General features: G+C 39.5%; 1 long non-coding RNA gene across 1 annotated transcript in view; it reads left to right on the forward strand.

Moving 5' to 3' along the window:
* Window positions 1-26,345, forward strand: part of LOC134171589 (uncharacterized) — a 49,634-nt gene continuing 23,289 nt past the window's right edge. The window contains exon 1 of the long non-coding RNA XR_009967673.1: window positions 1-33. This is a non-coding gene — a long non-coding RNA (uncharacterized LOC134171589). The remainder of the gene's footprint in view (window positions 34-26,345) is intronic.

Below are 26,345 nucleotides of genomic sequence, written 5' to 3' on the forward strand. Positions count from 1 at the left end.
AGAGACCTCTTGCTGGGAGGTGGCTGTGAAGGGGTGACTATTGATGTGGGTGGTTTTGATTGTTGGTTTTTTTTTTATGTTGTCTAAGCAAAATGCTAGAGATATTTACCAAGTGTAAAGTATCATTAGGAGGGAGTTGGGTGTCTAGAGCCTATCTTTCTGAGGAGGACACTGCTTAAACAATAAGAGGGGCTAAATGCTGATGCTAAGTGCTGCTGGGCTGCCTTGCTGGAATCTGTAAGTGAGTCTGCAAGAAGGGAGCTTTCATGCTTTCAGGAAGGTCTGGGAGTCTCTGTTTTGCTAACAACAGTGTAACTATAGAGACTATGCTAGGCCTCTCAGCCACAAGCTGCCATTTCCAGGGTTAGTGGGATGAGGGAAAACAGACACAGCGCTAGCTGTGTGGAGAATAAAGCCTGTTTTGAGCTCTGCATCACAGCCTCCCTGTGCAGACTGCGACTGGTGCTCCTCAAGTGCCTCCCCTAACAGTTCCTTCTGATGTGGGTAAGGACAGTTGTAGGCTTAGATGCTAGTATGCTAACTGCTATATGTCGTATTAGTGTAGCTTTCTTGTGTGGAGATTTGGGAGGTATGTTGTGGGAGATAAGAGGTGAAGAAGCAAGATACAAGGAAACTGGCATTTCCTCTAATAGAAATACAGCTCTTCAGATTAAACTGGAGATGCATAGCCTATCTCCAATTTATTATCCTCAGAGAGGAAAATAAGATCCCAGATTTTGTATAGTGCACTACTTGGCTTGCTGAGTATTTTCTATAATGATTCATTTGTAATATTCTCCCAGCGTAAGGGGCATATGACGTTCCCAACTAAAGATGGTCTATCATTTCCTGCATTGTCAATTGAATTGTAACTCATAATTTGCAGATTAAGTCCTTGAAGTACCCTGGCAGCTTTGAGGTAAAAGGCAAAAAATGTAATGCTTTAATCAAAATAACCTTGAAGGTAAATGGAAACCTATATCCATCCATGTGCAGGTCTATTAAAGGTTCCCTTGTTACAAATCACAATAGAAACGTTTGAGCAGGTAGTGTAGCAAAAGCTGAAAGAAATATCTAGTCTCTGAAGCCACTGAATCACCTTGCTGCTTGTATTATTTAATAGTTTATTTAAAAAAAAAACCTATTTTTATGTTGTGAAATTTGATTTTGCTTTTTTTAGTTGCTCTCTTAGTAGTGAAGCAGTTGTATTGTGCATGGATTCAAGTGGAGAAAACACAATGAAGAGCTTCAGAGACAGGTGGCTTTTTGTATGTGAGTGCATGAAAATTTAAGAGCAGGGACTTTTAGCAGTGGGAGCAGGAAAAACAAATACCTACTAATGTGAAACAATTAGAGGTGGAGTTTTGAATGTGGGCCCTTTTTGTGACTCTTAAAACGGTGATATTTATATTGGTAGAGTGCCTAACAGCATTTAGGCAACTACTGTGTGAAATAGTCTAACTCAGGCAGGTAATAGCTGAATCTAATGGTGTTAGGTTAGTAAACTTAAGCCTAAAAGTAGGGATGAAAAATCATTACAAATTTCTGGTTCAGCCACAGGAAGGTCTCTAATGCAGAAGGCAGGTACTTGCACAGTAATTCTCCCATCATGAGAACTGACCTGGCAAGAAAATCTGAAGGGGTGCCTGGTTTGAAACAAGGGACAGCACTGTGTTTAAGGACAGAGCCCTATGAACCAGACAGTCTATCCATGTGAGAGCCTGTGTTAGCAGACTGAGGGCTCCCGGAGCTTCGTGAGCAATCATGGGGCCTTCCAGGACAGAGGTATGGGGGAGTCACAGCTGCTCTCTGAATGCTGAGGGTAATCACTAACAGATCAACATCGATCATGGGTTTGTTGAGAGAAAAAGAACGAGGAACTATCAGCTTGATGTGCACCATCCTGGTTCTGTTGTAGCTCTTTCTTTTAGGTGGTGTGGATATAGGTTAGGGAAGGCATGAGGACAAGAAAGGGTCACCAAAAACCTTGTGAAATTTGTTACCTTTTGTCCAACAATAAAGCTTCCAGGGAGAACATTGTCAGCGTTACCACACTAAATTGAGTTTTCAAAAGCCTATAGACTAATGCTTATGGACAAATATTTGGGAAGGTGCAAGCATTCTGAAAAAGAGCATGGGACATGGTGTGTGTTCTTGGCAGTCAGAATATCTTTTCTAACTGCTGTTTTCCTCCTCCTTAAAAATCAGCCCACCACCTTTCCTGTGACTCTACAAAACACGTGCCTTACAGGTGCTACCAACCAAAAGAAGTTGAAGTCAGATCTGCCTTTCAGGAAAGATACTAGGTAGTGCAATTAAAGCAATACAAAGAAACATTTTAAATGCTGGTAGTTAAGTAATGGCATAAATAGCTACAAAATTTAAATGAAGCAAAAATCATGGCTGTCACACAAAGGTTGGATGATAATGAAGTGACTTTTGTGTGAGTGGTGGAAACAATACGATGTTAGTCATGATTCCATGGCAGAGTCGAGACATATCCTTACGTTTTGAGTAGAAATATCAAGGCATCTTCTGTGCACCCAAAATGAGTGAATTACTAAACAAAACTGATAATATACACAATTAGAAGATCTGAATTGCTCTCAGGTCATTTTCTCTTCTCCCATAGGCAATGGTAACTTCCTACACATAACTACTAATACATATGAAAATTTATTTTTTTTTTCTTTGCATCTGCAAAGAAATTGGGGAATGAAATGTGAAAATAGCATTGGTTCTTCAGTTCTGTGCTAACAGCAGCATCAAGAAGTACCAGAAATAGACTCCAGGTGGCCTTAGGCAGAACTTAAACTGCAAGTTTGTCACTTTTGCTTGCATTCTGGTTTTTGCAGCTACCTAAATTAATGCTTCTATCCATAATTCTCTACAAATTGCTCGACTGTAAGACCAAACATTATTACCAACGTTAAATTTTAGCAGCTTTCTGCATTTTCTGGCGTCACAGCTCCTGATATGTGTAATATGTGTGAAAGGCTCTAGAAATGTAACTTGCAAGTTGAAGTCCTTTGTCCTCTTGTACCTAGTTCACATAAAATGCCGGTGGGGCTGTTGCTTTCAGTACAGGTGTTTAATTAGCTCAAGATGTACATAGGTGACCGAGGTCCAGTGATTTAAAGTTTCCCACATTTTTAAGTTACCTAAAAGCATGTACTGGGAAGTGGCATTTCTCAAGGTAAGGATGGGGTATACCAACCTTCAAGGAAAGAATTAGAAAGCATAAAATGGGACTTGCATGTTATTTTGCTGTGTGATCTAATGACGTTTTGTCAGGATGTTCAGAAGGCTTTTTAAACAAGTATTAAAAGAAAGAATTTAATTTTCAGCATGCAGTGAAGGGATAAAGTTTTGGTTTGTTTTTTTTGGAGAAGTGTCTTATGCTATTAAAGCTTTTTATTCCTCTAGTTAGCAGTGGATACTAATGATTTGCAAAAACCTAAGGAAGACTGTTTTCTTTCTTTGAAGCATTTCTCATACTGTAGAAGATAGGAAAGCAGTTCTGAGATTTTTAAATTGCATTTGAAGGTTCACCTTTTACCTTGCAGCTGGTTATTAGCTGAACAATGGGAGTCTTTAAGTACTTGATCTAGAATCTGTGATGCAGAGGGGGTAGTTGATAGTGAGGTGTGTGGTGAAATGGGTATGACTTCAGTCTGAGCATATTCTTCTCCTTTGATATAAAACATCTCCAAAAACCTATGCAAACACTTTGTTTGGTGAGGCCTGTTTTTCCCATCTAATTCTGTATTACTGCAGAGATGATGATAAGCAGCCATTGGACAAAAGTCAGGAAAATACAGCTTCTAGGATAATTTTCTTCAGTCATGTATTATAAATGGAAATGCCTGGAAGTTCAGTGGCTCTCTGTAGGTTAATCTGGCCCATACTTTTTCCATCAACTGTTATAGCTGATCTTAAGGTTCTTTCCAACTCTAACTATTCTATGATTCTATGGCTTGTTCAGAGCTAAATGCTGTTGTGCACCCATTTATTTCTATAAATGGACATGGTCTTAATACTGGAAGATGTGGTTCAAGTAACAGATAAATGGTAGCAGAAAAAGTTATTTTGTCAGCATTCAATTCTTATACCTCACTGATAATCTATCACTGAGAATATATTCCCTAACAAGAACTGTTATGAGTTTAATACATCCCAGCAAGCAACACTGTGGCCATTGTTAAAGTGACTTTGTTATTACTAATGCTAGGAATTATTAAGGAGAAAAATGCACTAAAGTTCAGAAAGGGTGAAATTCTTGTATAAAGTGCTCTGGAAATCATGCAGATGTCTTGGGACTGTTTTCAGTTCCTTGGTGCTAAGATATTTGGGCTGAAGTGATTCTTAGGGGCTTCTGATGTCTTCTGGGTCATCATGCTGTCAGGATCTCTGTTACTATCTTGACAGATTGTCACATAACTGAGCACACTTCTAGTTCCAGTGACCTTGGATGTCTGTGTGTGTGGAAGGGGAAATGTACTTGGTCAAACTTAAACACTTAAGCTACAATATTTCTAGGTAAAAGCCCAAGTTGTTGAAGCCCAGTTGTAGTACTGAGGGTGCAGTTTTTATTAAAATCTTATCTTAAAATAAGTCAAGCTCTTTTTTTCTAGAAAGAAAAGCATATCACTTATTGCCTGTTTTCTGTTTCCTTTTTTCAAGTGTTCATACACACAATTTTCTATGAGATTTAAACAATAGCACTTATTTTATTTTTTTCTTGTACTAAAAAATATAAAGCTTGTGATTTAAGCCCAACCTTAGGGTGTGATTCTCCGTAACAAGAGTAAAAAGTGAGATTGGGTGCAGCCAAGGCAAAACATTTGCTTCAAAGGGTCCGCTTTGAAAGCATAAGGATAGTTACGAACAACATATACATAAAATCTGCATTTAAATAGAGTTGTGATGTGACAGCTTATATCCGTTTTCTTCTGTGGAAGGTTTTACATCAGCTTGGGTTTATCATACCTTAAATTGTCCAGTTTTGTGATGGAGTATTAGTGGGTACCTGCAAGAATGCTGATTTGGATGATTTACTTTGTTATGTACAGGCTATTTATATTGCTAAGGGAGCGTGAGAGGACCAAGAAAGGCAGAATATGCTAAAGCCCTGAAATTAAATCAAATACAGCTTTCTAGCCCTCTTTAGTCAAGGAGGTTCTCAGCAAAGTGGGTTGAAGGTGATTTTAATCAGACCACATACATACAGAGCTCTGTAGCTGAGTGGTGTGGTATCTGGACATTTTTCATCACTGCCTGTATATATTTGATTTGTATAATTAGGTTTCCAGTGAGCGTACTTTCCAATGGTAGACTCTCCAACAGCATTACTCTTTGGAGATCCTGATAAAAATGAACCATGGGGAATTTTTGTTTTTAAACTTTCTGTTGCCTGTCAGGGGAAGAAAGAAAGGCAGGTACACCTGTGTGGGGAGGTCAGCCCCTTGTGGGCCTAGAAACAGTGAAAAGAAAAACAATTTTTGTGTTGCATACTACAGTCCTTTGCTTGGATGCTGAATTTGCTGCTTTGGTCAGTTCATGTGTGTGGCCAGGGCCATCTCCTTGCCCGGTGTCTGTCCCTGTGTGGCTATGTGCTCCTTGTGAAGGTCATCTCCTGCCCCAACAAGGAATGGGGTGGTGGTGTTGGCAGTGGGGCTGTGGCTGTGACCCTGCCAGTTCCAGACAGTCCATCACCTCTCTGCGGGAACTGTGAGGGATGGGGGGAAACCTGTGGGCAAGCGAAGTAAGCAGTGCCTCTGAAACAGGGAAGAGGTAAGTGTGTGTTTGTTTACTCTTTTGTCAGTAGCTAACAGGGTGATCAAAGGTGTGAGCTCGCTGGCAATAAATTTCACAAATTAAACATTTAGTTGCTGGAGATGGTTCTGCCTTTGGCAGTGAAAGCCAGAGAGCACAGGCCATGCCTGAACCTGGCATGGCTGTGGTAGGGGTAGGTGCTGTCACCATGGGGCTGTGGGAGAAGCTGTGCAGGGTTTATGGCATTGGCGGAAGTGATGTGCCAAGTCTGCACTGGGGTCACTGTGAGCAGCGTGGAAAAGGAGTGGGTGACAGGCAGGGTCCTGGAGCCAGGACTGCCCCCACCTGTGGTGTCGAGAGCTGTCCTGAGAGAAGTGGTGGCAGCCATCTAGTCCTGGTGCTGGCTGGGGCATCGCTCCCTGGGGTGCAGTGGGAGGTGCTACCAGAAGAGCAGGGCTATGGGCAGGTGGGCTGGGGCCTGCAGCTTTTGAGCCTGAACTGATTCAGACGGTGCCTTTTATTATTTACCTTAGTTAACATTTACTTACAGGCTTCCTCAGATGCTGCTGAGGAAGTTGGTCATGATAAAGTGTTTAAAGATGTAGAAACAATACTAAACACCAGGAAATACCAGTTTCTGTGACAGAAAGGAGACATAAAGCACTGAAAATGTGAAAGGGAAAGGTGGCTTCAGTTTGGGTGAAAAGAAGGCATTTGAGTTTTTAAAATGGCATCAAGTGTCAGCATTAATACTTCTCTAAGCTTTACAGCCTCAGAAACTCCTAAAGTTCAAGCTGTTTAGAATCATAAACAGTTATTCTCAGTACTGTTGATACCAGTGTCATACTTGTCTCAGAATTTTGATGTTTGATGTGTTTGCGTTCTGACGCATGACAATTACATGCATCTCAAGACTGCCTCAGAGCTGCTTAAGACATCAAGGTTAGTCACAGAATGCGTTTGATGTTTCTCTTTTCCCTCATGACTATAGAGTTTTACATTAAGTGAAGTTTTAGTTAAGGATTAAGAGGTTGTTGTTGGAGAAACAGAACAGACACTTCAGCTTGCATCTAGCAAATGACAATCAGTGAGTGACCTCTTGTCAAACTGTGGGAAGATGATCAGCAGTACTGTGGGTTCTAGGAATCTAAGGTGAAAAGGTAAAATTCCATTTTGGAAAAAGTAGGGGCTTTTTAAATGAGCTTTTGCTGTTTAGGTCATGTTTCTCTTGTATCATTCATCAAAACACACAGGTCTGGAATTTGTCCCAGTGATACAGCCTATTGCAAGTGATACTTCTTCCCCTCAATAATTTACGAGTTTGTGACTAGAAGGAAAGTGGTCTCTATAGTGTTAAACCTCTTCCATACAAGCTAACCTATGTGTACTGTTATAAGGTAGGACCAGAACTGTCCTTTCATCTTTGTTTGCTCATTTTGGACAGTAAAAGCATGTGTGCAACAGGTACACAATGTTGTGCTCAGTCTAATGTTTTAAAATTCACTGGGGATAGAAGATGCAAGGACAGGGATAAGTCTGTTTTGCTGGATGATTGTTAAGCTGCAGTTGTTTCAAAGGGTCACAAGTATTTTGAGAGCCTGAAAGGACTGAAAATCATACAAAATTCTACAGCAGTCCTTTGCAGATTTCCCCACTCTTCCCCATGCCCCTCAGAACAAAGTCCTGCATCTTAGTGTTAAGATCATCAGGGACATAATGGTGTTGCTGTTATTAATGCTGTGTTATTCTGTGCAATGATTTTTCATCAATGTGTAAAATAAGGTCACTGTCTTGCAAATGTTTTCAGCTCCTTCCTTTTGTACACGAGTGCTTCAGAGACAATAGAATAGTTTGGCACACATAGTCCAGCACTTACAGAATGAGTACTTGAGTCTGATTGATTAATATGCAAGAGGGAGAAACAGATTCTGCAAGGGAAAGCTCTGTGTGGAAAGATGAATGCAAGAAGAAATATGCCAAGAAATATTTCATACATGGGAAGCAATGTTGCATGAAAAGAGGCAGAGACCCTAATAGTGAGACTTCAGAAGTTAAATTAACAGATATTTGGAGAAAACACTAATCCTTGACAATTCTACAAATGCAAGAAAAATTCATTATCAGTGTTGTTTTCAAACTGTGGTGTGATGGATCATTTAAGGTGCAAATTTGACAAACTAATTTTGAAAAAGCTGGAATTGAACGTGTTGGTCTGGATCTTTGTTCTCTTGGTTTTAGTACTGTGTAGAGATGAGAAAATAATCAAGCAGGTGCTAGAATTTAACAGTGAAGATGACTTGGGGGGATTGTTGAGACAGGGTGCCAGTTGATTTATTCAACTAAAAGAAATGACCAAAAATATGAACAAGTTATGGAGCCAACTTGCCTGGGGACCTCTCTGAGAAAGGAGGATGCATGGCTGTTGGAATACTAGGGTTTGAACACTAGATATAATCTAAGCTTCCCAATTTAGTTTTGATAGGTTATTGCTGATACCTGTAATGTCTCATTCCTCCTTGTTACTCCTTTTATTATTATTTAGTTTTTAATTGGAAAGTCTTTCTTTTGCAATTACAGTAGTCCAAAGACTGGACAATACCATTGTCAGGGAACCACAGAATTCACTTTGGTCTTTAATCTTTTGCCCTGAAAGTTTGTAACAGCTGTAAAATTTTAAAAATAAAAAGAAGAGTCAATGTATCATGATTTCTGAATGTCATTTCTAAAAAGGAAATCATAACTAATAATGGCTTCTGTTGGAAACCTGGAAATGCCATTATATTCCAGTATACTGACATAGTACGTAAAATCACTTTATAGTGGTTATATTACTGTTGTACCTAGCAATAAAGGAAGCTATTTTCCTTGCTGTAAATTGCATGTTTACAAGCACAATACAGTAATGCAGATGACTGATAGTTTGGACACAGCTTTTGTTAGCTGTTACTAAAAAAATGCCAAACAAACAAAACTAAGCCCATACTGATTCAGATGCTTGCTCTCATAGCTGACAGAGGCTATGAACTCTTTATGCCACCATTCAGCAAGCTTTCTAGTCAACTACAGGAGGAGTTGAATCAGCTACATCCAGACTCAAGACTAAAGAGGTGATTCTCTCTTTCTACTCCCCTCTCATGAGACTCCACTTGGAGTACTTTGTTCAGCTCTGGGGCCCTCAACACCTGTTGGAGCGTGTCTAGAGAGTATCAAAGATGATCAGAGGGCTTCAGAATCTTTTCTATGGAGAAAACTGTATGCAGTGTGGAGAACAGAAGGCTCCAGGGATACTTTAAGAGCAGCCTTTCTGTACCTAAAGGGGCCTACAAGAAAGCTGGAGAGGGACTTTTTAAAAGACGTGGTGATATGACAAGGGGTTATGACTTTGAACTGCAAGAGAGAAGATTTAGGTTAGATATAAGGAAGAAGTTTTTTACTGCAAGAGTGGTGAGACACTAGAACGGCTTGCCCAGAGAAGCTGTGGATGTCCCATCTCAGGCAGTGTTCAAGGCCAGCCTGGATGGGTATAGCAGAAGGTGTCCCTGACCATGGCAGGGGGTTTGGAACTACATGGTCTTTAAGGTAACTTCCCAATGCAAACCCTTCATCCAGCAGTAGTTTACAATTTGGGCAGCTACAAGTTTGTTTGTTCATTCCAGCAAACATGAGCAAAGGTGCTGTGAAAAGGGATAAGGAGGCTTTTTTCAGTTCCTTATTTGATCCTACAACTATTAATGAGCACTTGAAAGTGAAGGTTGACTACAAACCCTATTAAATCTTGACATCTCACTTCAACATGATGCTTCTGTTGAAGAAAGGAGCTGGAAAAAAATACAAAAATTGAATTTCAAAGAAACATTTTTGCCTGGAATGGTCTGTGAAATACAGGAGATAAATGTGAAAGGGTGAATCAGTGTGCTATAGACACAGCTGATAAAACAACTCTACAATCAGCAGAACTAATTAAGGTAGATTTCCATATGGAGCTCCGCAACTAAAGCTTTTTGTGTTTGGAATATCAGTAGTGGCTGTACATTGCATGAACTCCAGGATCTGCCTATCATAAACTGTGCTCACACTGCATCCTTTCAGGAGGTAATTGGTAGGAATTACCCCCTTTGCTAGTCACAGTTGTATGGAATGTATAAGTATTTAACCTTTGTGAATTTTCTTGTTTAGTCACATTTAACTGAAATTGGACATTGTATTCAAAATTATTAAAACGCACTGACTGACCGGTATACTTTCATGCTCAGTGTATGCCTTGCTCCCACAGGAAACCAGGCCCCAAACTGTTCCCAAACTACAGGGCAACAGAGCTGCTTGGAGAGAGTCTGCATAGCCAGGTAGGGCCTAGTGTGCTCCCTTGAGTAGGACAAGGCTCGCCCTGTGAGTTTCACCCTGGTATAAGTGGGGTGCTACCTGCAGTTTCAGTGTAGCATTGTACTTTTTGGTCTTGCTCTGGAGGGGCTGAAAGCACTTTGTTTCTTTTTTTTTTTTTTTTCCTCCCTCATTTTCTTCTTTTAATGGCTAGGTAAATACATATAGTACATTCATAGCACTATCCTGCAGCAAGTAACTTAAGGTGCCAAGAAAACATGCTCCATTGTAACCAGAATTATCAGTACCCATGACCTCTACCAAACCTGCATGCGGAGGGGAATGCATAGTAGGGTGTAAGTTATTGTTCCTAACAAAATCCTACAAGCTGTTATCATTCTGGTGCAATTTGACAATTTCCAATTTTGTCTTCTGGAAGAGCTTGTTGAGGTGCTTTCTGGTTTTGTGAAGATCCCAGAGAATGGCAGCTGTACAATGTCACTTGTCACATTTAAGAATAATGAAATGTTGGATGAAGTGCTGCAGTGACAGAGATAGAGCAGTCAGCTGCATTGTGATTGTTCCTGTCTGGGAAGGCCATTCCAGTCTGCAACCTGCTTCTCTGACCATAAAAGCTACTATTGTAAAAGCAGCCAAGTCCTTTCAAAGTGCAACCTGAATCTCTTACAGCGAGGTGCATATATTCTGTTCTGCAAAGGTGGCTGCTGTTGACATGTCATGGGAGGTGGGGGAGAATGCAGAAGTTGGTTTGTTTTTTTTCTGTGGCTGTGTTTTGTGGTTTGGGGATGGGAGGGTTGTTTAGTTTTGGTTTGTTTGTTAGTTTTGTTTTTTTTTGGGGGGGGGGTGGTGTTTGGTTTTTTTGTGGTGGTGGTGTTTTTTAGGGGGTTTTTGGTTTGTTTTTTTTTTTTTTTTTACAAGAAACCAAACCACAAGACCCAACAACAAACTCATAACCTTCAGCTATTTGCAGGACCAATTTCTTCTGGCGGTTCCATATACCCATAGTATTGTGAGAAGTGAGTGACACATTGGATGAAGTTAATGGGTTGCACAAAATCTATGCGTGCTGCTTAGCTGAATGTGAATACAAACATGATTTGCACTTCAGAGGACTGCTTTGCTGAGCCACAGCAATTTGTCCAGTCCTGAATCTGAAGACCACAGGCTGCCCAGAGAAGCTTTGGATGCCCCATCTCGGGAAGTGTTCAAGGCCAGGTGGATGGGGACACCTGGTCTAGAGTATAAGTGTCCCTGCCCATGGCAGGGGGTTGGAAACAGACAATCTTTAAGGTCTCTTTCAACCCAAAACATTTTGTGATTTATGTGTGCTGTACCTCATGGGCTTTCTATTTTGTGCCACCAAACCGTGGCTTTCTATTGAGAATATGATGAAAAGAAAATCTGATTCTATACAAGCACATTCAAAACTATCTAAATGAAAAACCTTTATGCTAAGTAAGGGTGAGGGTCTGAAAGGGGAGATTTGAGATAGCAGTACAACTTGAGACCTAGGTCCTGATTTAGTAAACAAGTATTTGCTTAATGTTAAGTATTTTGGGGGATTATTTGCTGGTTAAAGATATGCTGAAGTTTTGATGGACCAGGAACTGGAAAAAAAGTAAGGTACTCGGTGCCTAACTTGGTGTTGAGGTTCTTCCTGCCATATGATGGGGCTGAGCAGCTGTCAGTATATCTTTGAAAAGAGAGAAGAAAAGAAGCCCTATATATTTTTAATAGCATGGTAATTTTGTGTGTATGAAACATTTAATATCATATCCATGCATTTCATAACCATGTTTAAGCCACCTCCAGGACCACATGTTCACCAGTACATTTAATAAACAAAAGGAACAAGATCTCAGTTATCCTGATTATAGACACAGTAGATGGTAGGACTTGCATCTATAATGACTACTTCTTTTAAAAAGAAAGGTGTGTTTTCATAACCTGGGCATTTCTTATTAACCCTGAAAAGCTTGCTGAAACAAAAAGCACTTCTTATAATATGCTTACCTTTTATTTCAATCTAGCATTTAAAAAATTAATCTTGAATTGCTTTTATTGTTTCAGACAAATCATGCAACACGTTTAACTAGGGACTTGCACATCTTGACTTTAAGCATTTTGCCTTCAGAGGAGAGGCAATTTCCTGTGCTATCTGTGGCTTCTGCAACAGGGCCTAGGAAGAACTGGGTTCCTCAGTATGTGCTTCTGCAGGCCAACACAGGGATCTGAGCATGCACAGGCTTGCTGAGAAATAAGAACCTGCCACTAACAGGTAGGAAGTATTGGTGGGGAGGGCGTTACTGAAATTGTCCCATTCCAGAGGTCTTGTGCTTATTTTAACTATTTGCTGATAATAATGAAAATGGATCACTTCCTTTCCTAACTGCTGCTGTAAGTTTTTAGCATATCCCAAGTCTGTAGGAAAGATGTCCTGGGTTCAGCAGTAGCAGTCATTTTTCCCCTTCTTGGTAGCTGGTGCAGTGCAGTGTTTTGACTTTCAGCTCGGGAACAGAGCTGATAACAAGCGATGTTTTGGTTTGGCCAAGGACTTTGTGAGCCTCATGCTCTGCCAGGGAGGAGGGGGAGCCAGGAGGAAGCAGAGACAGGACACCTGACCCAAACTGACCAAAGAAGTATTCCATACCACAGCACGTCATGCCCAGGATGTGACTGGGGTTAGCCGGAAGGGCTGGGGGACTGCAGGGTTGGAGGAAAGCTGGGGGGGCGAGTTATCGGTCGGCTGGTGGTGAGATGATGTATTCTCTTCCCTTGTTATTTCCTTTATCATTATTATCATTGGTGGTAGCAGTAGTGATCTGTGTTATACCTTAGTTACTAAACTGTTCTTATCTCAACCCGTGGGAGTTGCATTCTTTTCGATTCTCCTCTCCGTCCCTCCGAGAGCAGGGGGAGGGCAAGAAAAGGGGGGGAAGTGAGCGAACGAGTTACCTGACTGGGTTTAAACCACGACATTACCAAAATTGTTCCTAGAATGGGTTCAACAAAAAGAGAGCCTACCCAGTTGCTCTAACTTCACACTTTCAAAAGCATATCCTGGGATTAACACAAAGCATGCTGTGAGATGTAGGTCTGCAGTACTTCAGCCAGGGTAGAGAACTGAATCAAGGTCTCCTTTTTCCAAATGGGATATTCTAGCAGCTATGGAGACTAAAGTATAAATAGAGGTGACATAGTTCATGCTTGCCTGCTTGCCCTCCACTGGGGATGTTATGTCAGTGTTGCATCTAGGTTTTTAGAATTGGTCATGAATTTTTGTAGCAGTGTTAAACCATTAAGAGGCAGTCACAGCATTATGGCCTGAATTTCTAACTTCTTCTGGAAAGTAGGTTTGAAATAGGAGTGTTCCTGGAATCTGAGGTTAAGATTTGTTTTCCACTAGATTTTGTACTAGACAAACTTGAGCATGAACATTTGATGCCAGTAAACACATGTTCAATAATCATATTTGTAGCAACCATATGCCAAAATACATTGTTAAAAATGTTTTTGTGTGACTTTCCAGGCAGAAACTCTTCACCGGTATCAGAGCTATTTCAGCCCCTTTTAAGGAATGGTGTAGAGGCTGTGTTTTTTTTTTTTGTCATGGCTGAAAGCCAAAAAGCCAGTTGCACTTTTCCCATCCCTGTTTCCTGGATTCTCTTTTCTTTGTCATTCCTACAAGCACCATTTAGGGCTTTAAGTAGATTCAGGTAAGCTGTGATTGGTGAGGGAACTGTTCACTGTTCCAACAGTTTCAAGTGACTTGTAGAGTCATTTATCAAGCTGGCCTCTGGTGCTCACTGTTTTCCTTTGAGACTCCCAAAGACTGAGAAAACTCCATCTTGGAGAAGAAATAGTGGCTACTGACTTCATGGCTGTAGTAATTTCATGATTGCTAAAGGAAATTGGTGGCCATCTGGGGAAAGGATAAATCAGTCATTTGTCCTCTTTCAAACAGATGGTACATTGATCACCTACTTAGTCAAGGATCTGACCTATAGCACTCTACTAAAGTGGCAATTCATCCTGCATCTACCTGGGGTTATTAATGACCAAAATGGAAAAGGGTATGAAGAAATATTTTTTTAAATTTTTGCTTTGTTTTGTTTCAGGAATGGAGAGGGAATGCATTCTTTAGCAAGACGTTTTGCCATAAGTTCTCTTCTCTGTATAAAACCTTTGCAACAGGATTATTCAGCCCTGCAAGAAGGTGTAAAAATACGTTCTATAAATGTGCATCTATTCCACTTTTTTTTCCCTTGGAAAAATAATGAATTTGGTTTTAATCCAAAGCCATTCTGATTTTGATCCATTTCTGCCTAAGGCCTTTTTTGATGGTGGATTTTTCAGGCCATTTTAGTTATGAAGTGGGAGAGGTTACTCTAGGCTGCTATTTGGACAGTATTGTCTTGAAGCTGCAGGAAGGCTCCTTCAAAGTTTAGACTTGCTAAACCTTTCCCCTGCTAGAAAACTTCTTCCATTCATCTGAACGATCCCCTCCAAAAGATGTGGCATGCGCTACAAAGCAGGCTTTTCTGCTGGAGGACAGAGGTTTATGGAAAGGCTGTATTTTAAGCTTTAATGTAGGGAATGGATCAAGAATTGCACCTAAGGCATTTTCAGTGCGGATATTCACAGACCCTTTCTTACACTGTGTGATTGGACTTGCTGTTAAATTAGATCAATACTTGGCTTCTTTCCTGATGTACTATCGCACTCTGCTGAAAAGATCTTTCCTGTGATGCATAATTAGCCCTGCTGTTATCCCAGTACAAATTACTGTTGAATATTAGCCAGGTAACAAAGCAGGGAGCTGGGTAGTCTGACTTGGGAGATTGTGGGCCTGAAGAGTTTGTCTAATTTCTAATGATTTTACTTCATATCTCATATTCAAGGCTGTAGAGCTGTGTGACGGGGTAGGAATTACTGGGGCTTGTTTAAATAAAATAAAATCGCATTCAGTAGCTTCATTGAGGTATATGCAAAATGTTATGTGCTGAAAAATATGGGAGGTTGGAAGCGAGATGTAGATAAGATAGTAAAAAATAGTAAATAGCTCTGCAGGTATTTTGTTTGAGCTAGTGGAGAGACAGTGCTTCCTTACAGTACTTGCACAGGTTGTTCTTTCTCAATATAACAGTAGTGCTTGAAACAAGGACTGCTGGGATTCACAAGGAGCCTTTCCTTTTCTCCTCTCTGAATCTTTATTTTTTTTCCCCTCCCTTCATGATGATTCCTTCATCTTTTAAGTGGAAAGCAGGTGTTGTAGACTTGCACAACTTTTTTTATATATACAACAGCGTTTCTGCAACTACTTCTAGGTATATGAGCTACTGACCCAACTCTTTCTTGGGAAGGAAATTGTCAAAGCCAATCATCATGTATATTTCATGCAAGTTCCCTTTCTTAAGTGTAAATTACAAACTTTTAAAGCAAACTCATTCATTATTTATAACATTCATTTCATAAGTGGCTTTCTTAGATGTAATAAAGCAGTTATTAGTAATTAAATATTGATGTCTAACAGAATCCTGGGCTTCTACAAGTATAAAGGAGCTAGAAATGGTCTGCAGGGTGTTATCTCAAATATTACTGAAATGTTGAGCACAAAATTACCATCTTATTACCCTAATAATGTTGAAAGCACTGTTTATAGACATTTAATTGATATCAAACAACATGTAATTGAATGTTGATTAGATATCAATTACAACAAAGTAGGAACTGACATTTGATAAGGGTGGTAACTGATAGCTTTTTTTTTTTTTTAATGTCAATTAAATGACTAAATATCTCCTGGAGGGAATTATAAATCATTAGAAAATCACTAACATATTTGGCAGCTTGTTAAGTGATCTGTAAACATGGGGGCTTCTGGCTGTGTTTCTGGAACTTTTCTCTCAACTGGGTCTGTCTTCAGTATTGAAACTTTGGATAACCAAATATTCAGCTTCTCAAGAGTTATGCTTTTCTTCACTAGCAAATTAATTTGGTAAAATGGAGCTATTAATATTTACTCATTTGATTAAACACACTAAAGCCAGATAATTCACAAGATCTTCTTGTTCAATTTTGCCAGCAGACTTCCTATCTGAGAGCTGTTTCCTGGTCCTCATTTAATCTATGTACATCCATATGCATATCTGCCAACACATTGATTTACATTTCTTCATGTAAATTAAGATTACTACCATAATTAAATTAGCTAGTGCCTTAAGACAGTGCAGCTGAAAGGCTCAGATGTAAGAATGTAATTTTCTATTGCTGCAATGCAAGCAGTATGTTATTTTCCCACATGCTCTGTAGAATAAGAATTTTTCAAACTTGAAACCACTTGATGGATGTTGTAACTGTGATGAGAGTTTAATAATAATTAATGAGCATTAGGGAAGGAAATTTCTGAGGGAAGGAGGAAGAGATCTATGTGCCTGTACCTTGATAAGACACCTCATCAAAATGTTTCAGCCCAAGGCTTAATTGGACAACTTATTCTTTCAGGCTGTAGCACAGAAAGGTAAGGGATGTGTGTTCTTGGAAAACTTAACAGAAAATCTTGCTGTCTTTACCTTTTTGCAGTTATGTTTACATATGCATAATTAGACTTATTTCAAATGGAATTCCAAAGGGAAAAGACTGGGAATACTCTTTCTGCCCAAGTTCTAGCATAGATTCTTCTAGATCTCCTATACCATTATGCTTCCTGAATACAAAGGAAAACGCTCTCAGTCCTGTAATTGACACTTGGCAGCCTTTCCTCTGTGTTGAGCCAGAAGGTGGTTGCCAGGATGAGAGGAAGTGCTAGCGATACACAGTGACCAGTTTCCCCTTTTCTCTGACCAGAGCTCATTCTTACAGCCTTGATTTTCTTAAGACAGCTGATTGCGCATTTGGTGTGCCTTTCTCCCTTCATGTTTGCTAGCCTGCAATTGTTCTGGACTTTTGTCCTCCGCATCGGTAGTAAAGAATACACATGGCTCATAATAACATTTCTGAGTAACTCACATGAAACAAAGGAAGCATTTCTGTCAAATAACAGATGATGGTGATATTTGTCTGAATTCACGGTTTCCGTGTACGTGCAGCAGACCTCTTATTAACTTCTCAAGCTCCTGAAGGTTGTGTCCCTATGACATATTTGCTCAGACAGCTGATTCATTTTGCATATAGCAATGAGAATAGCTGTGGTTAGCATTTTTCTTTATGAAATTATATTTATTGCTTATATATAAAAAATGATGAATCCATCAAAATGCAAGAAGGTTTGTCAGTGAAATACTGTAAATGTCGACAAGTGTTGTCATGATGTCATGTCAAAATTAACTTAAAATATCTTTATTATATGCAAACAAAATGTTTCTTTGGGAAAAGTTCCGTTCTGTGTCAACTTTGTTACCAAAACTGCCTTTGATTAGTTTGGGTAACATCTCTTTGTAATTCAAATACCTTCAGTGAGTACTATGGAATCACTGTTATGTTTTCCACAGAAGGATGATAGACTATTATGTTCTGCAATGTGTACAACCTAGCAGCTAGTTTTCAGCTATTGTTTGCATAGCTGGGTTATTGCCATTTTTTTTTAAACGAATCTTGCTAGAGGAGTAGTCCTATGGCTGGGAGGATGGTTAGAATTGTAGCTTTGAATAAGTGTAGAGGTTTTGGTTTTTGATTTTTAAGAAGTTGTCATTGAGCCACTGATCACTTTGTATAAACTATTTCAAGTGCTACTAAAGCCAACAGCTATCTTGCTGTTAGTTATAATATTGAACAGGTTGTTCATTTCCTGTGTTTCTAATGCTAAGTACATAATCTTCCAGCTCTTCTGGGTAGAAAGCTGCTTTTTGGTTAGAGAAATTTCCAACATGGAACACAAAAAAGTTGGACGGGGATGCTGTGGGGTTTTGTGTGGTTTGTTTGGGGTTTGTTTTTTTTTGGGGGGGGGGTGGTTGGTTGAGTTTTGGGTGTGGTTTTTTTTGTTTTTTTTTTTTTTTTTGGGGGGGGGGGGTGGGTGGGTTTTTTGGTTTATGTTTTGGGTTGGGTTTTTTGGTGGTTTTCAAAGTGGGGGGGCTGAAGTCCAGGCAGGCAGGAATTTTGACTTAGTTTTTCAACAGAGAAACTTGCATAGAGTCCAGGATCAGCTTGTGCAGCTCTGTCTACAGTGAAATGCTTTGTGAAATTACATTGGTTCATTGGTATATCACTTCAGAAGAGAAGAAATAAAAACAATCTGATGATGCAACATTCTATTTAAATGTTTCCCAAATGGTGTTTTATTTTTTTGGCTGTGATTTGAATGTTTTGTCTTTAGATATATTGATATAGACTGGAGAAGTAAAAATCAAAATAAGGCTTTTCAGTTTTCCTGCAGAAATGTTTTGATTAATCAAAAATGAAAACAAATAATCCCTCCTTGCCTTCCCACCTACAATTTGTCTTCAAAATGTTTAAGCTTTAGTTTTTTCCTATATTACATGAAGCAAGAGATTTGAGTTAAAAAGCTTCTGTTGCCTAACTGCTGCTTTCTGCATTGCTTTAACTGTGCTCTGTGTGCCTTATTGTATCAAAACCGGTTAAACATATTTAAAATAAATACATAATTGCTGTTAATCTTGCAGCTAAATATAGTGTGAGAGCCACAGAAGTGTTGATTTACTGCATTACAGTGTGTTAGAAATTGTCTAGTCCTTCATTTTTCCCCCTAGACCTCTAGCAGACTAGATTTCATACTCCTGTTTCTCATGGTGAGTTTCCCACATACTTGAAAGATGTCACTGAGCTCTTTTGAGCAAGGAGTCATCCAAAGTGGAGTAAAAGTGTCAGAGCCTGTCCCTGACTCTTCACTAAGAAAAAAACCTTCCCCTTGGGAAACTTTGGAGAAACTCTTCTGTTTGCAGCAAGTACATTGTTTCTTCAGTTAATTAGCTAATGTTCCTTGATATTACTGTAACTTTGAGTAATCAGCATCATGCTTGTATTGTTGGGGTAACTTCTGTGTCTAGCAGAGAATCTCAAGTTCTGCTTGTGGCTCAGTAGGAATTGTTGAAGGGGGACAAATCCCATAATGATCTGCTGGAAGTAATGAAAAGGCTAACTAGGGTAATAGTTCTTCAACTGGAGAGTAGAAATGGTGTGAAAAGGTGAAATTCTGCATCCATTTGCCTCATGCTTGGTGCAAGTGCGTAACTGACACAACTGTAGCCCTACAGAAACTGAAGGTGAGGTGACAGAAGCAAGTGCCATTTCAAATAGCTTTGCTGCCTACAAGATGAGGCAGTCATACGGTACAGTACTTTGTTAACACACTTTTTGTTTCCGATTTGGATGAAGATGACAAGAGCAGGGATTTTAAGAGCTTTCCACTTTGTCATTCTTCGTAACCTGCCACATCCTGGTCCACCTTAAGAAAGGATCTGTTTTTCATTATGTTAAGAGATGAGTGGATCTGGATGCTGTTGGGATCTTTGCTTTGTTGTTTCAATTTTTCTGCAACACTTTCTTTCCATGGGAACTTTCACTTACACGCAATTTACCAGTGAGCTTATTTTTGTTTTTAGTTAGCTCTTTTTCTTATAATACAGGATACAGGACAATGAAACAGTAATGTGATTCTCAAAATCACTGAGTTATTTTGGTGTGGGGAAAGAGCAAAATCTTGTCTTCAGTAGTTTAGCTGCTGATCTTTTTGTTTACCAGAAGGCACTTTTTGAGATCATATCCTGCCAGCAGTGTTATCATCTAGACGTATATGCTCTGCTCTAGCTGCGCTGTAAATTGGTTACTTGGGATATGCTGCCTTAGAAGAACACTATTGTCCTACTTAACTAATGTAAAGCATGGAGGTGGGAATGATGTGATCACATTAAAAATCCCTAGTTTCTCAGCTTGTACTTTGAGAAACATGGTAAGCTTATATTCCTGCTCTCAGTAGTTGAATGATCTGTTGCAATAAAGAATGCTTATTATAAAATCCAAATTAAATTTAGTATGTTGAGGTACTGAAATTTACCTATCAGAAAAAAATCTTATACAAGCTTCTTAAACTTGGATGAGGGCAGAGAGTGTGGGAACAAGAAGTCAGCTAGGCCCATTAATCTTCTCTGGATCATAAAAATAAAGATGAAAGTACCATTCACTTCCCTGGGATTTGTTTGAATAGTATGGAGTAATACCCTAAACACACTGAACAGATCTGCCAGAAGGGAAGATAAAAACATTTTGGTTAAGAGCTAGACAGGATTCTTTTACCTGAGAACAGGGGGAGTGGGGTGGGGGGGTGAGGGAAGCCCACTAAAATCCTGAAAAACTGCTGCCCAAAAAGCAAAGTTTGTTGAAACTGTCCAGGATGTTAGGACAGCTCTGTGTCATTTTACAGCAGAGCAAACAAAACTGCACTTCCAAAATTGCACTTAATTTTACTGAGGTTGAGTGGAATTAGGTGTTAAGATCTGTTTAACACAATTGCATACTGGTAAGTATGTAAGAAGCCTCTCCTCTTCAACACAATTTAGTTCTGTTCTCTTTTCCAAGAAAAAAATAGTCCAGGTCTAATATTTTCTTGTCCTGCACTCTTTGCAGCATGTGTTCCAGCAGAGGAATGGAATGTATGAAATGTGCAAATGGCTGTACAAAACCTGAGGAAAGGATTGAAAGACTTGCCATCTGAGAAGTCTATCTAAATAATGAATGATCCTTTTTTTAATCCTTTGTTTCAAACCCAGTAAGTAGCAGCCTTTCTAAATAAATATGCCCTTAAACTGAGAGTAAAGGTGTTGAATTGTATAAAGGGTATCTTTTCAGGTTTAAGTATTTGAAGATAAGCTTATAAATAGAACCAATGAATTAGAATCAATGCCTGAAAACAAACTAGTAAAAAATAGATAACCTTCCATAAAAACAAACAAAGCTGCAAGACAGAATATGAGCTCACTGTTCTTCTCCATGCTCTGTTTTAATTCACTGATTATATATTTGTGTATTGAATCTCTCATCTAAGAGACTCTGTACCATAAGCACCCTGAAACCCTGAAATACTGTTTGCACTTCCTTACCTTTTCCCTGGGAAGTGAAGTACATGTACTGCACCTTTCATAAATGTAAGCAAGGACTGCCTGAAGAAACTAAAACCTCAGCTTATAAAAAACAGCTGCAGAAATCTCACTCCAGAAACATCCACAAAAAATGGATCCCCAGTACATTTATTTGAGTAGTACCAATAGAGATTTCTGAAGTATTAATTTTTCTAATGAACAATGAGTCATCTAAGTTTGTTGTATTTAGTTGATTTGACAATGCATGTTGCAGCATGGGGACCCACTTAAAACACCTTATGGCTTCTGTGTGGCCACACTGCTAGGTCTCCCTTTGGGATCCAGGGTATAGGTTGTTCAGGGGAAAGAGAAAGCTTGTGCACACCCAGGTTTTGTCTTTGTATGGGGTATGGTCATGTTCCATTGCCAGCTTATTCTGCATTTTAATGACACCAGATGGCATTTCAGACTGTAATGCTAGCTGAAAATTTGTCCAGTGTCAAAGAATTCTCTGTAGCAGCCCCATTTCAGGGAAAGTGTGGTCCCCTCTTCTGTGCCTTTTTTGCTAGTAGACCTTGTATTCCACATGCCAGATGGTTATTCACTGGATTTAGCACTACCTTCTGGGATCCAAATGTTTCCTGTACTTTATTCCTCTTCATCCTATATGTTATGAAAATATTTAACCTGTCATGCCTTTGGGTACAGACAGTCCATCATTCTTTCAGCAGTTCTTACAAGACAGTTGTTATCCCTTGTTAAAGTTACAAGTTGTTCTCTGGGGTGTTTTTTCTTCTAGAGTCCAACATAGTATTTATTGTGGAAGTGGGGTGTTACGTGGACAATTCTCATGTCTGTTGAAGACTAAAGTGGTAGTATCGAGTCTGCAAAGATTGGCAAGAAATGGAGCTTATATGTAAATGTATTAATACTATATTATTAATAGGCATTTTGGGAGGTGGGTTTGTTTTTCTGTTTTGTTTTTTTTTTTTTTTAGAAGCTGTCCTCCATTCCCCTGATACCGCGTCTTCCCTTGATTTTCTGCCTCCAATTCAGTCTGATGTGAGAAGTGCACTTGGGCTGTAAAATTTCCATTGAAACATTTTGATTACAAAATGTCCTAAGATGTATATTATTAATATTTCTTCAAGATCAGTCATGATGGAGTGGAAGTCTAGAGAAAGATGAAGGCTCTCTGCAGATTTGCATCTTCTAATAATACTCAGTACAACATGAGTACTTTGCAAATGTAGCTCTTGGACACAAATGATTCAGGATACAGGTATCTACTCAAACCCAACACAACTGCTAAGCTTCTGTTCTGACAGTCTAATTACCAACTTCTTTGTGACTTTGATAGCTATTTGTAAAAGCAGATATTTTTAATAATACAAGACAAATATGAAACAATGTCAAAATAGAAAATGGGAAACAATTACTTTCATTTTGCTAGTCTCATGTTAGTATTTTGGTTCAATTAAGTCAGTATTCCCTTGTGCTGTAGGTTGACGGTACCTGGGAGGAATAGTCAATAATCCTGCAATAATCAGACTAAAGGAATGGTATCTGTGTGTATGTATCAAAAGACAGGAAAGATGATGCATTGGAATGTGTATGATGTAGATGGTATGGAAAAAAGGGTGGATACAATCCTGGTTTTGGCTGGGATAGAGTTAATATGCTTCCTAGTAGCTGGTGTGATGTTGTGTTTTGGCTTTAGTCTTAGAACAATGCTGATAACACACTGATGTTTTAGTTGTTCAATAGCACTTACCCTGATCAAGTCTTTCTTAGTCTCTCATGCTCTGCCAGTGAGGAGGGATACAAGACGCTGGGACGAAGCAGAGACAGGACCCCTGACCCAAACTAGCCAAAGAGGTATTCCATACCACAGCACATCATGCCCAGTATATAAACTGGGGGAAGTTGGCCAGGAGCTGCCAACCGCTGCTTGAGTCATCCTGGGTATCGGTCAGCGGGTGGTGGGGAGTTGTATCGTGCATCACTTGTGCTTATTTGGTTTTATTCCCCTCTCTGTCTCTTTCCTATTAGTACTGTTATTATAATACTTTATTTCAATTACTAAATTGTTCTTATCTCAATCTGGGGATTTTACTTTTTTCCAATTCGCCTCCTCCTCCCACTGGTGGGGTGTAGGATAGGATTGAGGGAGGGTGTAGGATAGGGAGTGAGATACTCAGTTGCTGGCTGGGGTTAAAACATTAGAAGCTCATGTAATTATTTACCAATACAGAGAAGTCTGCTGCAACTTATTCTTAGGTTAGAATTGATATTTAAAGGTAAAACTTTGCTTCCAACATAGCAAGGAAATTACAATGTTTTTGTGAGGTAGGAAGAAAAGGGTCACAGGAATCATTTCTTGTTTTACAGCCTTCTGTGGGAGGAGAAAGGCTGTGCATGCTTCCATAGGAATATGGAAACGATGGGGAAATTATCTGTAACATTTTGAATAATGACTTGGCATACATTAGAGTATTCTTGCACTGCTGCTTTTGCTATGCAACAAAGTCTGTTGTGTGCCAGTGGGTAGGCACAGTCGTCAAAAGGAAGGGGAATTATCACTTGTTTGTGTGTGTGTATAGACAGTTGCAGTTTGAGTAAAACCAGGCATTCCAGTGGCAGAAAGGGCCTTGCTGTTTAATAGAAATGCACATTTTGAGTGAACTGACAAAGGCATCTTACTACTTAAATATGTACATTCCTTGTTTTATTTTCTTAAAGTCAGTCAGTAAACAGGGACACGTTGGTATTAGAAATAATATTGGCAAGGAAGTAAAAGAGGTAGAGTAATTGATTTTTTAAATTTTTACTTAATGAAAAGCTGTAGATGAGTGTTGGGAGGTTTTGTTGTTTTTTTCTTTTTTTTTTGCGGGGTGGTTTGTTTGTTTTTTTCTTGATATTTGGCGGTGTTTTACCAGGGGCTTGCAGATGAAGAGTGCAAGGTCTTTGATCTTTTGACCAGAGGATCAGAAAAGGGTGTCTGGAAAGCTCCTTTGAGAGCTTTGGTAGCAGGGCTTGTCAGGGGATCATCCAGGCTTAATGAAGTTACGTTAACAAAACCAATCCCAAGGTGAGAGGTTCCTCCAAACCTGCAGGATTGTTGCCTTACAAGCAATTAAGGTTATTTCTCTGAACAAAAGCTTCCTTTCCTTTGCTCCAACTCAAAGGCAAAGCAGGGATATCCCGAGCCAGAAGGTGGCAGGCAAAGCCCTTTTGTCCTGCACACATAACAGAAAACCAGTCATTTTAAATATGATTGTATACTGAAGTCAAAGCATAAATTTTCCTTATGTTAAGTCTGGAAGATATAGTTTTGTTTTCTTTTTCTCTTTTGCAGCTTGAAAGATGCTTGCAAACTTTTTATGTAAAATTCAACACAGGTGGCATGAGTCCCAGTCAGTAAATCCCCAAAGCAGTGATCCAGCTGACACAGAAGTTGCACGGAGACTGGTGATAGCTCGGTGTTGAGCTAATGCTTCTCACCTGGTGCTGCTCCATCAGACTGTTGGGGCAGGGAAGAATTTTGTTTGGCTGCAACAGTCTGTGAGGCTTGTTCTTCAGGAGACTGGAGGACAACATTTTCTTACTGTAACATGTTTACAGGGGTTTTTACTGGGGTTTAGTGATCAAGCTGTATGGACATTATTAACTCTGCTTTTGGAGCTGGACAGAGACTAGCTATGAAAAAACTCTCTGGGGTAAAGGTATGGGATTCTTATATTAACACTATAAAACATTGGAGACGTCTGCTAGGTGGATGATGTAATTTTTCTTGCAGTGTTTTGTTTTGTGTTTTTTTCTTTTTTTTTCCCCTGCTTAATATGTGTAAAAAAATATTACTTGGTACAGGACAGAAAATAGAAATATGAGTGTTGGTGAGAAGGCCAAGAGACTGACAACAGGAATGAAAAACTGACTGTAACAACTGGTGAAAACAAATTGTGAATATTAAAGAATCTTGTTACCTTGGTAATTTAGCAACAGTAAACTGCAGTGAAGAGATGGGAATAAAAGTAGCTTGTACATATGAGCAGGTCAAGGCAAATCTGAAGCAAGGGAGGGCTGTCCATAAATGTGGTGTACCCCAGGGGAGCCTTACAGTCTCTGTTAAGAAAACCATTAATAAACAATAATGGCAGCACAACTCCAGGACTGACACGGTACATGAAGTTCCCCACCTATACAATGCCATCTCTACTGCAGAAGAATCCCTGAGGGATGAGGAAGAGAATTGAAAGAATTGACTCTCACGGGCTGGGATAAGAACAGTCCAGTAACTAAGGTAAAACACAGTTCACTACTGCTATCACCAGTAATAATAATTATAAGGGAAATAACAAGGGGAAAGAATTAAACTGCTCACCACTCGATACCCAGCCAGATCCAAGCAGTGACCTAACCCTTCTGGATAACTCCCTCCAGTTTATATAGTGGGCATGACATGCTGTGGTATGGAAAATAACCCTTTGGCTAGTCTGGGTCAGGTGTCCTGGTCTGCTTCCTGGTGGCTTCCCCTCCTCCCTGGCAGAGCATGAGACTCAGGAAGTCCTTGGTCAGAGTAAACATTACTGAGCAACAACTAAAAACATCGGTGTTATCAGTATTGTTCTCAGCTGAAGGTCAGAAACACAGCACTGCACCAGCTAATAAGAAGGAAAAAAATTACTCCTATAGCTGAACCCAGGACAAGTGCCCAGCGTTGCTGGGTTGGGTACCTGATGCCCAATGTTTGCCTTAGTGGGTTTCCCTATTATGTCACATTGAGGACAAGGACCTGTAAATCTTCAGGTGTCAGGCTCGCTCTTAGGTTCCTTTCATAGTTATTTACTAGATCTTTACTATTTATGCCTCCTCACTGTCTTGCAGCACAAGTAAATTACTAATTTGCTCTCTGGTGATGATCTAGTTAGTTCAGACACTTAAGGGAGTAAAGGCCTTGAGATTACCCTGGAACTGAAGTCTTCCATGGAAAAATCATTCATGATTCAGAAAATTGCAGGCCAGTTTTATTCAGTAAATTAGACATTTACACTGATTCTTACCCGGCAAAAATACCTCTAGCAGGGAATCCAGTCAGAGGTGTTATTTCTTCTATTCTGTTTTTACTGTCATGTGTTTTGCTTCTATCAGGAATAGATGAAATCTGTGACAAAGCTGTTCAAGTAGCAGAAATAATAGATT

This window comes from Pezoporus occidentalis, unplaced genomic scaffold (genome assembly GCF_034315485.1).
Source record: "Pezoporus occidentalis ecotype Australia unplaced genomic scaffold, CSIRO_AGI_Poc_V1 ctg41, whole genome shotgun sequence".
NCBI classification, from domain to species: domain Eukaryota; kingdom Metazoa; phylum Chordata; class Aves; order Psittaciformes; family Psittacidae; genus Pezoporus; species Pezoporus occidentalis.